Here is a 16412-nt window from a genome sequence, read left to right on the forward strand (position 1 = left end):
CTACGAGATGTACGCTAACGTTCAAAAGTTTGGTGTCACTTAGAAATGTCCTTGTTTTTTAAAGAAAAGCACTTTTTTTTGTCCATTAAAATAACATCAAATTGATCAGAAACACAGTGTAGACATTGTTAATGTTGTAAATGACTATTGTAGCTGGAAACAGCTGATTTTTAATGGAATATCTACATAGGAGCACAGAGGCCCATTATCAGCAACCATCACTGCTGTGTTCCAATGGCACGTTGTGTTAGCTAATCCAAGTTTATAATTTTAAATGGCTAATTGATCATTAGAAAACCATTTAACAATTATGTTGGCACAGCTGAAAACTGTTGTCCTGATTAAAGAAGCAATAAATATGGCCTTCTTTAGACTAGTTGAGTATCTTGAGCATCAGCATTTGTGGGTTCGATTACAGACTCAAAATGGCCAGAAACAAAGACCTTTCCTCTGAAACTCATCACTCTGTTCTTGCTCTGAGAAATGAAGGCTTTTTCCATGCCGAGAAATTGCCAAAAAACCAAAGATCTCGTACATTGCTGTGTGCTACTCCCGTTCACAGAACGGAGCAAACTGGCTCTAACCAGAATAGAAAGAGGAGTTGGAGGCCCCGGTGCACAACTAAGCAAAAAGACAAGTTTATTAGAGTTGACTGTTGACACCTTAACTGCTGCTTCTATTACCAACGTCGTCACTTCTCCTAATATGTTCATGTGATACAAATTCTGACAAATATTTGGACAGGTGAAAGTGTTGTTTATCTAGTCCTTATTGAACTGCTGGAATAGTCTGACACACAGTCATTATCGCAAAACTGTTTAGTTTGAAAATGTAATAAGAGGAATATCAATCTTCCCTATTATTTAGATGCCCTAGGATTTTTTTCACACACAGGAAACTAGTCTACCTGTAGGGGAATCGGCCAATTTGGGCTGAAGGGAAGAAAGATAAGTAGTTGGTTCAGTTCTGAAATCAAACTGTTTTGTTCTCTAAGTCGCTCTGGATAATCTAAGCAAAAGGCAGGCAGGCTGCTGGAGGAAACAGAGATAAGAGAACGATAGTTTGTATTTATTTAACTAGAGGAAGAGAGAAAGTTGGAGGAAATAGAAGAAGAGAAACAGATGGTAAAAGAGGGAGAGATAGAAAGAGAGAGAGAGGAAGAGTGAAGGCAAAAAGGAGACACAGAAAGAGATGAAAAAAACCGATGAGAGACAAAAAGAAAAGGGGAGAGAGATGGCGCTCTGACCACAGACGCCTTTAGAGTCGAGAATGTTAGCTTTTTAGCACAGGGTGTGCAGTGAGAGCAGTGATCTGGTTACCGGTGCTGAATGAGAGCGGCCGGGCCGGTGCCTGGGAGGCTCCACCTACACATTAAAGAGACACCATAAAAGCCTCCCCAGAGAGTGGAGCAGGCTCTCTGTCTCCAGGTTCCCCAGAGAGAGAGGAGCAGGTTCTCTGTCTCCAGGTTCCCCAGAGAGAGAGGAGCGGGCTCTCTGACTCCAGGTTCCCCAGAGAGTGGAGCAGGCTCTCTGTCTCCAGGTTCCCCAGAGAGCGGAGCAGGATCTCTGTCTCCAGGTTCCCTAGAGAGAGAGGAGCAGTCTCTCTGTCTCCAGTTTCCCGATAGAGAGAGGAGCAGGCTCTCTGTCTCCAGGTTCCCCAGAGAGAGGAGCAGGCTCTGTCTCCAAGTTCCCCAGAGAAAGAGGAGCAGGCTCTCTGTCTCCAGGTTCCCCAGAGAGAGGAGCAGGCTCTCTGTCTCCAGGTTCCCTAGAGAGAGAGGATCAGGCTCTCTTGTCTCCAGTTCCCCAGAGAGAGAGGAGCAGGCTCTCTTGTCTCCAGGTCCCCAGAGAGAAAGGAGCAGGCTCTGTTTCCAGGTTCCCCAGAGAGAGGAGCAGGATCTCTGTCTCCAGGTTCCCCAGAGAGAGTGGAGCAGGCTCTCTGTCTCCAGGTTCCCAGAGAGAGAGGAGCAGGCTTTGTCGCCAGGTTCCCCAGAGAGTGGAGCAGGCTCTCTGTCTCCAGGTTCCCCAGAGAGAGAGGAGCAGGCTCTGTCTCCAGGTTCCCCAGAGAGAAAGGAGCAGGCTTTGTCTCCAGGTTCCCCAGAGAGTGGAGCAGGCTCTCTGTCTCCAGGTTCCCCAGAGAGAGGAGCAGGCTCTCTGTCTCCAGGTTCCCTAGAGAGAGAGGATCAGGCTCTCTTGTCTCCAGTTCCCCAGAGAGAGAGGAGCAGGCTCTCTTGTCTCCAGGTCCCCAGAGAGAAAGGAGCAGGCTCTGTTTCCAGGTTCCCCAGAGAGAGGAGCAGGCTCTGTCTCCAGGTTCCCCAGAGAGAGAGGAGCAGTCTCTGTCTCCAGTTCCCCAGAGAGAGTGGAGCAGGATCTCTGTCTCCAGGTTCCCCAGAGAGAGTGGAGCAGGCTCTCTGTCTCCAGGTTCCCCAGAGAGAGAGGAGCAGGCTTTGTCTCCAGGTTCTCCAGAGAGTGGAGCAGGCTCTCTGTCTCCAGGTTCCCCAGAGAGAGAGGAGCAGGCTCTGTCTCCAGGTTCCCCAGAGAGAAAGGAGCAGGCTTTGTCTCCAGGTTCCCCAGAGAGTGGAGCAGGCTCTCTGTCTCCAGGTTCCCCAGAGAGAGAGGAGCAGGCTCTCTGTCTCCAGGTTCCCCAGAGAGAAAGGAGCAGGCTCTATTGTCTCCAGGTCCCCAGAGGGAGAGGAGCAGGCTCTGTCTCCAGGTTCCCCAGAGAGAGAGGAGCAGGCTCTCATGTCTCCAGGTTCCCCATAGAGAGAGAGGAGCAGGCTCTCTATCTCCAGGCTCCACCAGCCACAACACCAGGAGAAGCAGAGAGCATTTCTCTCAGAAATGTGTCTGACCGACTCCCACGCCTTCTCACCCCCACCCTCCTATCTGAGACCAACTGGAGTGGAATACCTCACTCCTTCTTCCACACCCTTTTCCACTCCGTTCTCCTCACCCTCCTGTCTCAGACTGTCGGTCTTCTACCTGGAAGCTGTCTCAGACTCTGCTGTCTCCTACTTGGAAGCTGGGGGTTTAGTGGAGAGGGGTTTTAGTGAGGGGGGGCTGACGGGAGTACACAGATCTCCAGCATCCAGGCTTGTCAGACAGACAGAGAGACGGCGGGATCGCAGTTTCAGCACTTTTTTTTCTCTCTCTAAAAGCAGTTTTGGTTCGCATCGACATTTCTTTCTGAGAGTGAAATGCTAGATCTCTGAGGGAAGACAGTTGATTAATGGTTAATATGTTAAATGCGGCATTCTTTTCTTTTTCACAATTCCCATCCTGTGAAGCGTACTGATAATCATCCCCCAGTTACACATCAAAGATGGTAAGAATAAGAGGTTCTCAGAGAAAACTGTTTAACTCACACTTTCAATGTTAGGAAATTGGAAATTATTTTCAATGCTAGGAAATTGAAAATTATTTTCAATGCTAGGAAATTGAAAATTATTTTCAATGTTAGGAAATTGGAAATGATTTTCAATGATAGGAAATTGGAAATTAGTTTCAATGATCGGAACAATTTAGACCATTTTCTTCACATTCATCAAATCTACAGCAAATCCAAAAGATATACAGCCCATTAACCTTCTTAATTCTTGTTTCTTTGATCAAATTACAGGTTATTCCAATTTCCCAAGGTGAATGTTACTGGTAGACCAATGAAAGGTGAATGTTACTGGTAGACCAATGAAAGGTGAATGTTACTGGTAGACCAATGAAAGGTGAATGTTACTGGTAGACCAATGAAAGGTGAATGTTACTGGTAGACCAATGAAAGGTGAATGTTACTGGTAGACCAATGAAAGGTGAATGTTACTGGTAGACCAATGAAAGGTGAATGTTACTGGTAGACCAATGAAAGGTGAATGTTACTAGTAGACCAATGAAAGGTGATTGTTACTGGTAGACCAATGAAAGGTGAATGTTACTGGTAGACCAATGAAAGGTGAATGTTACTGGTAGACCAATGAAAGGTGATTGTTACTGGTAGACCAATGAAAGGTGAATGTTACTGGTAGACCAATGAAAGGTGAATGTTACTGGTAGACCAATGAAAGGTGAATGTTACTGGTAGACCAATGAAAGGTGAATGTTACTGGTAGACCAATGAAAGGTGAATGTTACTGGTAGACCAATGAAAGGTGAATGTTACTGGTAGACCAATGAAAGGTGAATGTTACTGGTAGACCAATGAAAGGTGATTGTTACTGGTAGACCAATGAAAGGTGAATGTTACTGGTAGACCAATGAAAGGTGAATGTTACTGGTAGACCAATGAAAGGTGAATGTTACTGGTAGACCAATGAAAGGTGAATGTTACTGGTAGACCAATGAAAGGTGAATGTTACTGGTAGACCAATGAAAGGTGAATGTTACTGGTAGACCAATGAAAGGTGAATGTTACTGGTAGACCAATGAAAGGTGAATGTAAGGTGAAAGGTGAAAGGTTACTGGTAGACCAATGAAAGGTGAATGTTACTGGTAGACCAATGAAAGGTGAATGTTACTGGTAGACCAATGAAAGGTGAATGTTACTGGTAGACCAATGAAAGGTGAATGTTACTGGTAGACCAATGAAAGGTGAATGTTACTGGTAGACCAATGAAAGGTGAATGTTACTGGTAGACCAATGAAAGGTGAATGTTACTAGTAGACCAATGAAAGGTGAATGTTACTGGTAGACCAATGAAAGGTGAATGTTACTGGTAGACCAATGAAAGGTGAATGTTACTGGTAGACCAATGAAAGGTGAATGTTACTGGTAGACCAATGAAAGGTGAATGTTACTGGTAGACCAATGAAAGGTGAATGTTACTGGTAGACCAATGAAAGGTGAATGTTACTGGTAGACCAATGAAAGGTGAATGTTACTGGTAGACCAATGAAAGGTGAATGTTACTGGTAGACCAATGAAAGGTGAATGTTACTAGTAGACCAATGAAAGGTGAATGTTACTGGTAGACCAATGAAAGGTGAATGTTACTGGTAGACCAATGAAAGGTGAATGTTACTGGTAGACCAATGAAAGGTGAATGTTACTGGTAGACCAATGAAAGGTGAATGTTACTAGTAGACCAATGAAAGGTGAATGTTACTAGTAGGACATTGAAAGGTGAATGTTACTGGTAGACCAATGAAAGGTGAATGTTACTGGTAGACCAATGAAAGGTGAATGTTACTGGTAGACCAATGAAAGGTGAATGTTACTGGTAGACCAATGAAAGGTGAATGTTACTGGTAGACCAATGAAAGGTGAATGTTACTGGTAGACCAATGAAAGGTGAATGTTACTGGTAGACCAATGAAAGGTGAATGTTACTGGTAGACCAATGAAAGGTGAATGTTACTAGTAGACCAATGAAAGGTGAATGTTACTGGTAGACCAATGAAAGGTGAATGTTACTGGTAGACCAATGAAAGGTGAATGTTACTGGTAGACCAATGAAAGGTGAATGTTACTGGTAGACCAATGAAAGGTGATTGTTACTGGTAGACCAATGAAAGGTGAATGTTACTGGTAGACCAATGAAAGGTGAATGTTACTGGTAGACCAATGAAAGGTGAATGTTACTGGTAGACCAATGAAAGGTGAATGTTACTGGTAGACCAATGAAAGGTGAATGTTACTGGTAGACCAATGAAAGGTGAATGTTACTGGTAGACCAATGAAAGGTGAATGTTACTGGTAGACCAATGAAAGGTGAATGTTACTGGTAGACCAATGAAAGGTGAATGTTACTGGTAGACCAATGAAAGGTGAATGTTACTGGTAGACCAATGAAAGGTGAATGTTACTGGTAGACCAATGAAAGGTGAATGTTACTAGTAGACCAATGAAAGGTGAATGTTACTGGTAGACCAATGAAAGGTGAATGTTACTAGTAGACCAATGAAAGGTGAATGTTACTAGTAGACCAATGAAAGGTGAATGTTACTGGTAGACCAATGAAAGGTGAATGTTACTAGTAGACCAATGAAAGGTGAATGTTACTGGTAGACCAATGAAAGGTGATTGTTACTGGTAGACCAATGAAAGGTGAATGTTACTGGTAGACCAATGAAAGGTGAATGTTACTGGTAGACCAATGAAAGGTGAATGTTACTGGTAGACCAATGAAAGGTGATTGTTACTGGTAGACCAATGAAAGGTGAATGTTACTGGTAGACCAATGAAAGGTGAATGTTACTAGTAGACCAATGAAAGGTGAATGTTACTAGTAGACCAATGAAAGGTGAATGTTACTAGTAGGACATTGAAAGGTGATTGTTCGATCAGGTTCAAGTCCGGGCGCTGGCTGGTCCACTCAAGGACATTCGGATTCTTGTCCCGAAGCCACTTCTGCGCTGTCTTGGCTGTGTACTGTCAACCTTCGCCCCAGTCTGAAATCATGAGCGCTCTCGGGAGGTTTTCATCAAGGATCTCTCTGTGCTTTGCTCCGTTTATGTGAAGCAGGAAAACTGGTTTGTGTTCAGCTATAGAATTGAGAGTAGCTCATTGGGGACCAGTGAAGCAGGGTAACTGGTCTGGGTTCAGCTATAGAACTGAGAGTAGCTCACTGGGGACCAGTGAGGCAGGGTACCTGGTCTGGGTTCAGCTATAGAACTGAGAGTAGCTCACTGGGGACCCTTGAAGAGGGGAAACTGATCTGGGTTCAGCTATAGAACTGAGAGTAGCTCACTAGGGACCAGTGAAGCAGGGAAACTGGTCTGGGTTCAGCTATAGAATTGAGAGTAGCTCACTAGGGACCAGTGAAGCAGGGAAACTGGTCTGGGTTCAGCTATAGAATTGAGAGTAGCTCACTAGGGACCAGTGAAGCAGGGAAACTGGTCTGGGTTCAGCTATAGAATTGAGAGTAGCTCAATCACCATTCAAGTAACCACTGACTAACATGTTATAATAACAGGACTGGGTATCATGAAGCTTGTAAAGGATGTTGAGTCAGCTTCCTAGTTATGGTAGAGATGTACATGGATGAGAATATCAGTTACCTGCTTTCTAATACATTACTTCATGATGCTGTTTGAATACCCATCACAAAATGCCACGGAGCAGGTTGATAAGAAAGTTGATAGAGTCTTCAAACCCTCAGGTTACAATTTGTCTGGTGAACGCGCAGGACACAACCTCTTCATAAAGAGTCAGAATCTACTTCATTCGCAAAATACATTTGCATGTACAGGAAATTTGATCGGTGAACTGCCACAATAAACAGAATAGAGAGACAGACGATGAACAGACAAAGGAAAGAACAGATCAGAAAGAGAATCCCAGAACTGTAAATGACACAAGCTGACTGACTGTCTGGGAGGTTGAAGGAAACAATGTCAAATAACTAAGCTGGTTACCCCCCCCCCCCCCCCCCCCCCCGGCTCTGTTCCACCAGTCTCTTCCCTGGTGAAAGCCACTACGCTCTCGGGCAGGTTTTCATCAAGGATCTCTCTGTGCTTTGCTCCGTTTATGTGAAGCAGGAAAACTGGTCTGTGTTCAGCTATAGAATTGAGAGTAGCTCATTGGGGACCAGTGAAGCAGGGAAACTGGTCTGGGTTCAGCTATAGAATTGAGAGTAGCTCACTAGGGACCAGTGAAGCAGGGAAACTGATCTGGGTTCAGCTATAGAAAGTCACTACAAAGGAATGTGTACACACACACACACAACGCTGACACGGATCTGTAGACATAAAGGCAATGATCCTGGTCCATCTTCCTTCCTAATGCGTCCACGGCCTCAAAATTCCAGGGGCCACTAATACAAAGGACTTGGCCTGTCTGTGTGCTCTGGGCCTGCCTGTATGCTCTGGGCCTGCCTGTATGCTCTGGGCCTGCCTGTATGCTCTGGGCCTGTCTGTGTGCTCTGGGCCTGCCTGTGTGCTCTGGGCCTGCCTGTGTGCTCTGGGCCTGCCTGTGTACTCTGGGCCTGCCTGTGTACTCTGGCCCTGCCTGTGTACTCTGGCCCTGCCTGTGTACTCTGGCCCTGCCTGTGTACTCTGGCCCTGCCTGTACTCTGGCCCTGCCTGTGTACTCTGGCCCTGCCTGTGTGCTCTGGCCCTGCCTGTGTGCTCTGGCCCTGCCTGTGTACTCTGGCCCTGCCTGTACTCTGGCCCTGCCTGTGTACTCTGGCCCTGCCTGTGTGCTCTGGCCCTGCCTGTGTGCTCTGGGCCTGTCTGTGTGCTCTGGGCCTGTCTGTGTGCTCTGGGCCTGCCTGTGTGCTCTGGCCCTGCCTGTGTACTCTGGCCCTGCCTGTGTACTCTGGCCCTGCCTGTGTACTCTGGCCCTGCCTGTGTACTCTGGCCCTGCCTGTGTACTCTGGCCCTGGCTGTGTACTCTGGCCCTCCAGGGCCTCCATCCCAAATGACACCCTATTACCTATACAGTGCACTATGGGCGCTGGTCAAAGTAGTATACTATATAGTGAATAGGCTGCCATTTGAGCCGCATCTAGCTTGTTGCTAGAGGCAGAAAGTAGTTGGCCCATTAGGGAACTGATATAGTTAGTGCTGCTGCCTCCAGCCATCATGGACTACAAAACGGTATAGTTAGTGCTGCTTCCTCCAGACATCATGGACTACAAAAATCCAACATTGCATATGTACAGTAGAAGGATCCAACATTGCATATGTACAGTAGAAGGATCCAACATTGCATATGTACAGTAGAATGATCCAACATTGCATATGTACAGTAGAATGATCCAACATTGCATATGTACAGTAGAATGATCCAACATTGCATATGTACAGTATAATGATCCAACATTGCATATGTACAGTAGAATGATCCAACATTGCATATGTACAGTAGAATGATCCAACATTGCATATGTACAGTAGAATGATCCAACATTGCATATGTAAAGTAGAATGATCCAACATTGCATATGTACAGTAGAATGATCCAACATTGCATATGTACAGTAGAATGATCCAACATTGCATATGTACAGTAGAATGATCCAACATTGCATATGTACAGTAGAATGAACCAACATTGCATATGTAAAGTAGAATGATCCAACATTGCATATGTACAGTAGAATGATCCAACATTGCATATGTACAGTACAATGATCCAACATTGCACATGTACAGTAGAATGATCCAACATTGCATATGTACTGTAGATTTACATTTACATTTGAGTCATGTAGCAGACACTCTTACAGTAGTGAGTACATACATTTTCATACTTTTTTTGTGGTTGTACTCTTCCCTCTCTTCCCCTCCTCCTGATCCATAATGACCATAATTTTATAGTCAAGGACTTGACTTGGTCTGCAACATATTCCCGACATATCCTCCTAGTTTCTTCATCCAAGCGCCGAGTAATCACAAAGAAAATAACACCAGAGATTTAGAATTGTGCTGATTTCTGTCATCTGTGTCCCAAATGTCACCTTTCTCCTATGGAGTGAACAACTTTTGAATTAGGGACCACATGGGGCGTGTGTAAAAGGGAGTGCACTATATATGGAATGGGCTGGCATTTGGGATGCAGAGCTGGTCTCAAGGCCTATGGCAGGGAAATGACTGTATCGTGTTGGAAATAGCATTTTGTTGCATACCACTCCTACTCCATCCAATGGTATCTTGACTCCCTTTGAAGGCGCCGTGGGGGAGGGGGGTCTGGGGGATGCAGCTACAAAATTAGAAAATTGCGGTACTTTTCAGTCATTTCGGCCGAGCTATTTTGAGTCAAATTAGATGAAGAGTGTTGTTGCCATCTGTCCTGTGTGACTTGGCTGAGTCATATTTGGTTAGGCACAGAAAAGGCGGTCAGGAACACGGACGCTGAGAAGACCAGTCAATATATTAACACGGTTTGTTCTGTGTTTTTCCTTGTTCTGTTGTCCATTGTTATATCTCGTGTCTTATCAATGTTTCCAGTAATACACGAGGAACATACTGAAGCAGCGACTCAAAACGACACGAATATATGAGCAATAGCAAACAGGCTACAATGCTTTTACATTCTTTGGATAGTTTTTTGGATGCACTAATACAACACAAATACATACACAATATAAAGATAAATACATACATGGAAGTAGATCTTATTTACATTGTACTGTTTATGTATATATACACTACCGTTCAAAAGTTTGGAATCACTTAGAAATGTCCTTGTTTTGTCCATTTAAAATAACATCAAATGGATCAGAAATACAGTGTAGACATGGTTAATGTTGTAAATGACTATTGTCGCTGGAAACGGCTGATTATTAATGGAATATCTACATAGGTGTACAGAGGCCAACTATCAGCAAACCATCACTCGTGTGTTCCAACGGCACTCTGTGTTAGTTTATCATATTAAAAGGCTAATTGATCATCAGAAAAACCCTTTTTGCAATTACGTTAGTACAGATGAAAACTGTTTGTCTGATCAAAGAAGCAATGAAACTGTCCTTTGGACTAGTTGAGTATCTGGAGAATCGGCATTTGTGGGTTCGATTACAGGCTCAAAATGGCCAGAACCTCAACATTCTATTCTTGTTCTGAGAAATGAAGGCTATTCCATGCGAGAAATTGCCAAGAAGCTAAAGATTTTGTTGTGTACTACCCTCTTCAAAGAACAGCGCAAACTGGCTCGTACCAGAATAGAAAGAGGATTGGGAGGCCCCGGTGCACAGCTGAGCAAGAGGACAACTTTATTAGAGTGTCTAGTTTGAGAAACATAGAAGGCCAGCATCCTGGATTTGCCTCTTCACTGTTGACGTTGAGACTGGTGTTTTGTGGTTACTACTTAATGAAGCTGCCATTTGAGGACTTGTGAGGCGTTTGTCTCTCAAACTAGACACTCTAATGTACTTGTCCTCTTGCTCAGTTGTGCACCGTGGCCTCCCACTCCTCTTTCTATTCTGGTTAGAGCCAGTTTACGCTGTTCTGTGAAGGGGATTAGTACACAGCGTTGTATGAGATCTTCAGTTTCTTGGCAATTTCTCGCATGGAATAGCCTTCAACCTAAATGGTACAACACTATCATTTACGGAGCTGAAATTCACTCACACGGCCAGTCGCTACATAGCAGGTTTTTGTGTTCATGGTCAAATATTTTCCCCAGTACAGCATAGATGACTCTTTATAGCCCGGGCGATCTGTCCTTTGATACGTATTTCTGTTGCCGGTCTGAGGTGACTGTCTGGGTTACCCATGTCAACAATGACAAGGACCGGTAAGGCAGCTCAGTCACAGTCAGTAAAGGGTATAATGTTATCGACAAACACCTAGACGGGTTTACTTAAGTTATGGAAAAAAACAACCAGAAGGGTTTAATGTAAGTTATCGACAAACACCTAGAAGGGTTTAATGTAAGTTATTGACAAACACCTAGAAGGGTTTAATGTAAGTTATCGACAAACACCTAGAAGGGTTTAATGTAAGTTATTGACAAACACCTAGAAGGGTTTAATGTAAGTTATTGACAAACACCTAGAAGGGTTTAATGTTAGTTATTGACAAACACCTAGAAGGGTTTAATGTAAGTTATTGACAAACACCTAGAAGGGTTTAATGTAAGTTATTGACAAACACCCAGAAGGGTTTAATGTAAGTTATTGACAAACACCTAGAAGGGTTTAATGTAAGTTATTGACAAACACACAGAAGGGTTTAATGTAAGTTATTGACAAACACCTAGAAGGGTTTAATGTAAGGTCTCCACAAACACCTAGAAGGGTTTAATGTAAGTTATTGACAAACACCTAGAAGGGTTTAATGTAAGTTATTGACAAACACCCAGAAGGGTTTAATGTAAGTTATTGACAAACACCTAGAAGGGTTTAATGTAAGTTATTGACAAACACACAGAAGGGTTTAATGTAAGTTATTGACAAACACCTAGAAGGGCTTAATGTAAGGTCTCCACAAACACCTAGAAGGGTTTCATGTAAGTTATTGACAAACACCTAGAAGGGTTTAATGTGAGTTATTGACAAACACCTAGAAGGGTTTAATGTAAGTTATTGACAAACACCTAGAAGGGTTTAATGTAAGTTATTGACAAACACCTAGAAGGGTTTAATGTAAGGTCTCCACAAACACCTAGAAGGGTATAATGTGAGGTCTCCACAAACACCTAGAAGGGTTTAATGTAAGGTCTCCACAAACACCTAGAAGGGTTTAATGTGAGTTATTGACAAACACATAGAAGGGTTTAATGTGAGTTATTGACAAACACCTAGAAGGGTTTAATGTGAGGTCTCCACAAACACCTAGAAGGGTTTAATGTGAGTTATTGACAAACACCTAGAAGGGTTTAATGTGAGGTCTCCACAAACCTATGGTGTATGTAATTTTATTGATATATAGCCGTTTTCAGTAATGATTTTTCCTACTCTACTTCTATTGATAAATATATTGATCATTGGTTGTAGAATATGTCTTTAATCTTTGAATGCACTGTATGTAAATATATATGCAAATATTTCTACTATCTAAATACATAATGTACTTCTACGTTGACACCGTAGTCTAGTTAATCAATGTAAGCAGGATCACTAATATAGACACCGTAGTCTAGTTAATCAATGTAAGCAGGATCACGAATATAGACACCGTAGTCTAGTTAATCAATGTAAGCAGGATCACTAATATAGACATCACTAATATAGACACCGTAGTCTAGTTAATCAATGTAAGCAGGATCACAAATATAGACACCGTAGTCTAGTTAATCAATGTAAGCAGGATCACTAATATAGACATCACTAATAAAGACACCGTGGTCTAGTTAATCAATGTAAGCAGGATCACAAATATAGACACCGTAGTCTAGTTAATCAATGTAAGCAGGATCACTAATATAGACATCACTAATATAGACACCGTAGTCTAGTTAATCAATGTAAGCAGGATCACTAATAATGGCAATTCTTCATAACCGCCTTCACTTGTTCCATTAAATATGTATCTATATGAAACCATGCAGATAGCATACTAAATATCTACCTACAGTATCTATATGAAACCATGCAGATAGCACACTAAATATCTACCTACAGTATCTATATGAAACCATGCAGATAGCACACTAAATATCTACCTACAGTATCTATATGAAACCATGCAGATACCACACTAAATATCTACCTACAGTATCTATATGAAACCATGCAGATAGCACACTAAATATCTACCTACAGTATCTATATGAAACCATGCAGATAGCACACTAAATATCTACCTACAGTATCTATATGAAACCATGCAGATACCACACTAAATATCTACCTACAGTATCTATATGAAACCATGCAGATAGCACACTAAATATGTACCTATATGAAACCATGCAGATAGCACACTAAATATCTACCTACAGTATCTATATGAAACCATGCAGATAGCACACTTAATATCTACCTACAGTATCTATATGAAACCATGCAGATAGCACACTAAATATGTACCTATATGAAACCATGCAGATAGCACACTAAATATGTACCTATATGAAACCATGCAGATAGCACACTTAATATCTACCTACAGTATCTATATGAAACCATGCAGATAGCACACTAAATATGTACCTATATGAAACCATGCAGATAGCACACTAAATACGTACCTAGACAGACACAATAGTTTGACAGGTCATAGAATGGCTGAGTTGAGAGAAGTACAGTATAGAGCCTATCATGAAATCTCCTCCAACTGTCCCTCCAAGTTGGTGTAAGACTGCCCTCTACTGCACCAAGGACTGGCTGGGCCATAAACTAAACACTGATCTGAAGACAGTTTTTAGCTCCATCCCCTAATGACATACTAATCTAAACACTGATCTGAAGACAGTTTTTAGCTCCATCCCCTAATGATAGACTAATCTAAACACTGATCTGAAGACAGTTTTTTAGCTCCATCCCCTAATGATAGACTAATCTAAACACTGATCTGAAGACAGTTTTTAGCTCCATCCCCTAATGATAGAGTAATCTAAACGCTGATCTGAAGACAGTTTTTAGCTCCATCCCCTAATGACAGACTAATCTAAACGCTGATCTGAAGACAGTTTTTAGCTGTACCTCCTAATTCTGTTTGACTTTAGGATTTGGTGAGAGTAACAACGTCACAACAACACAACATACTACCCTTCCACAAAGCACTGTCAGTAGTCTAATGTTCCATCTAGCCATGCTAACCTAGCCACCTGTCATCTGTCACGGCACAGATATGGTGAAACCATGCCCCCCCTTGTGGCAAACCCGAGGTGGCCTCTGAACAAGGGCTAAATGTGCCATTTGCCATCACCCTCTACCTCCTTCCTGTGGTGGAGCCAGGCTAGTAACCATCACCCTCTACCTCCTTCCTGTGGTGGAACCAGGCTAGTAACCATCACCCTCTACCTCCTTCCTGTAGTATAGCTGTGGAGCCAGGCTTGTAACCATCACCCTCTACCTCCTTCCTGTGGTATAGCTGTGGAGCCAGGCTAGTAACCATCACCCTCTACCTCCTTCCTGTGGTATAGCTGTGGAGCCAGGCTAGTAACCATCACCCTCTACCTCCTTCCTGTGGTATAGCTGTGGAGCCAGGCTAGTAACCTGGGACACAGTTCAATGTCAGACAGATGTTGCAGGAGCTTTGTGTGATCTAGATGGTAGCATTCGCGCGAAACTAAAAGCGCGAACCATCGCATTTAACCATGGAAAGTTGACTGGTAATATGGCAGAATATAAACAGTGTAAACAGGCAATCAAAATAAGCTAAACGTCAGAACAGAGGTAATGTGGAGTTGCTACATCTTGCTTCCGGACAGGCTGAACACATTCTTCGCAACAAAGCTGCCAGCTATGAGTAAAACATTTAAACGTGTTAACCCTCGCAAGGCTACCGGCCAAGATGGCATCACTAGCTGCATCAGAACATGCGCAGACCAGCTGGCTGGAGTGTTTACGGGCATATTCAATCTCTCCCTATCCCAGTCTGCTGTCCCCACAGGCTTCAAGATGGCCACCATTGTTTCTATACCCAAGAAGGCAAAGGTAACTGAACACTCTGATCCAAGATGGCGTAGCAGTACCGACATGTTTTGTTCATCCTCTCGTGTACTTTTGTATTTTTCATCTTCTTTTGTATATATTTCAATTTGATTTTCAATCTCTTTTCCATTTTAATTCAATTATACCTTCCGGTAACCTACCTCACCCAATGTGATACGAAACCGCGATTATTTTGTATTTGTAGACCTCATAGCAAGAACCACCTAGCCATCAGAAGCTAACCAGCTAATTAGCTACAAGCTATTTAGTCATTGTTAGCCACTGCTAGCAGTCTTTACCTTCTGCACAGATACCAGCCCTTTTTTTAGCCTGGATAATACTCACCAGCCTACCAGTATCGGACTGTCTCTCCACTACAACGCAGGATTCCTGACGTAAACCCTGGACCATTACTCCTAATCTTCACAGCTAGCTAGCACCCACTGAGTTACCTGGTACCGAAGCTATCCCTGAGGCCTACCTCCCGGCCTGCTCAGTTGTTCACCCGGACTCCACCCAAACACGGCTAGAACCCACTACTCCACCGGATCCTTGCCGTAAGTTCTGGACCTTGGCACCGGAACACCACTGCTACCGAGTGGCTATAGTGGCTAATGCCTCTGCCCCGAAGCTAGCACCAGTTAGACGTGAGCCAGGCGCATCTCCCGTTCTAGCAAACTGAATTACTACAATACCTCTTTCGCCATCTGGCTTGGATCCTTAGTCAACACGTCTGCCAACAAATACTCCATCCGCTGTGCCTTCAACAGGCCTCCATCGGACGTCGGAGCTGACGCTTCTACTAACCCCGGGCTACTAACTTTAAACGCTGTGTCGCCCGCGTGCTAGCGTAGTAGCGATTAATCAGCGGCTTCCCTTTTCCATCTATTGCTGCCCCCTATGATCACTTGGCTACATAGCTGATGCCTGCTGGACTGTTCATTAATCACGGTTCATTCTGTTTACTTTTTGTTTAGCTGTTGGCCCCAGCTGCGAACTCATCACTGTCAAACGCTCCCGAAAACACTTCTGCGAGCAGGCCTTTCTAATCGACCTGGCCCGGGTATCCTGGAAGGATATTGACCTCATCCCGTCAGTCAAGTATGCCTGGTCATTCCTTAAAAGTAATTTCCTCACCATCTTAGATAAGCATGCCCCGTTCAATGCAGAACTTAGAACAGATATAAACCTTGGTTCACTTCAGACCTGACTGCCCTTGACCATCCCAACGCATCACGGGGGCAATCTACCTGCCCTCCAGGACACCTACAGTACCCAATGTCACAAGAAGGCCAAAAAAGATCATCAAGGACATCAACTACCCGAGCCACTGCCTGCTCACCCCGCTATCATCCAGAAGGCAAGGTCAGTACAGGTGCATCAAAGCAGGGACTGAGAGACTGAAAAACAGCTAATATCTCAAAGCCATCAGACTGTTAAT

The sequence above is a fragment of the Oncorhynchus mykiss genome, chromosome 6, assembly GCF_057628025.1.
Source record: "Oncorhynchus mykiss isolate SJ-2025 chromosome 6, ASM5762802v1, whole genome shotgun sequence".
Lineage (NCBI taxonomy): Eukaryota > Metazoa > Chordata > Actinopteri > Salmoniformes > Salmonidae > Oncorhynchus > Oncorhynchus mykiss.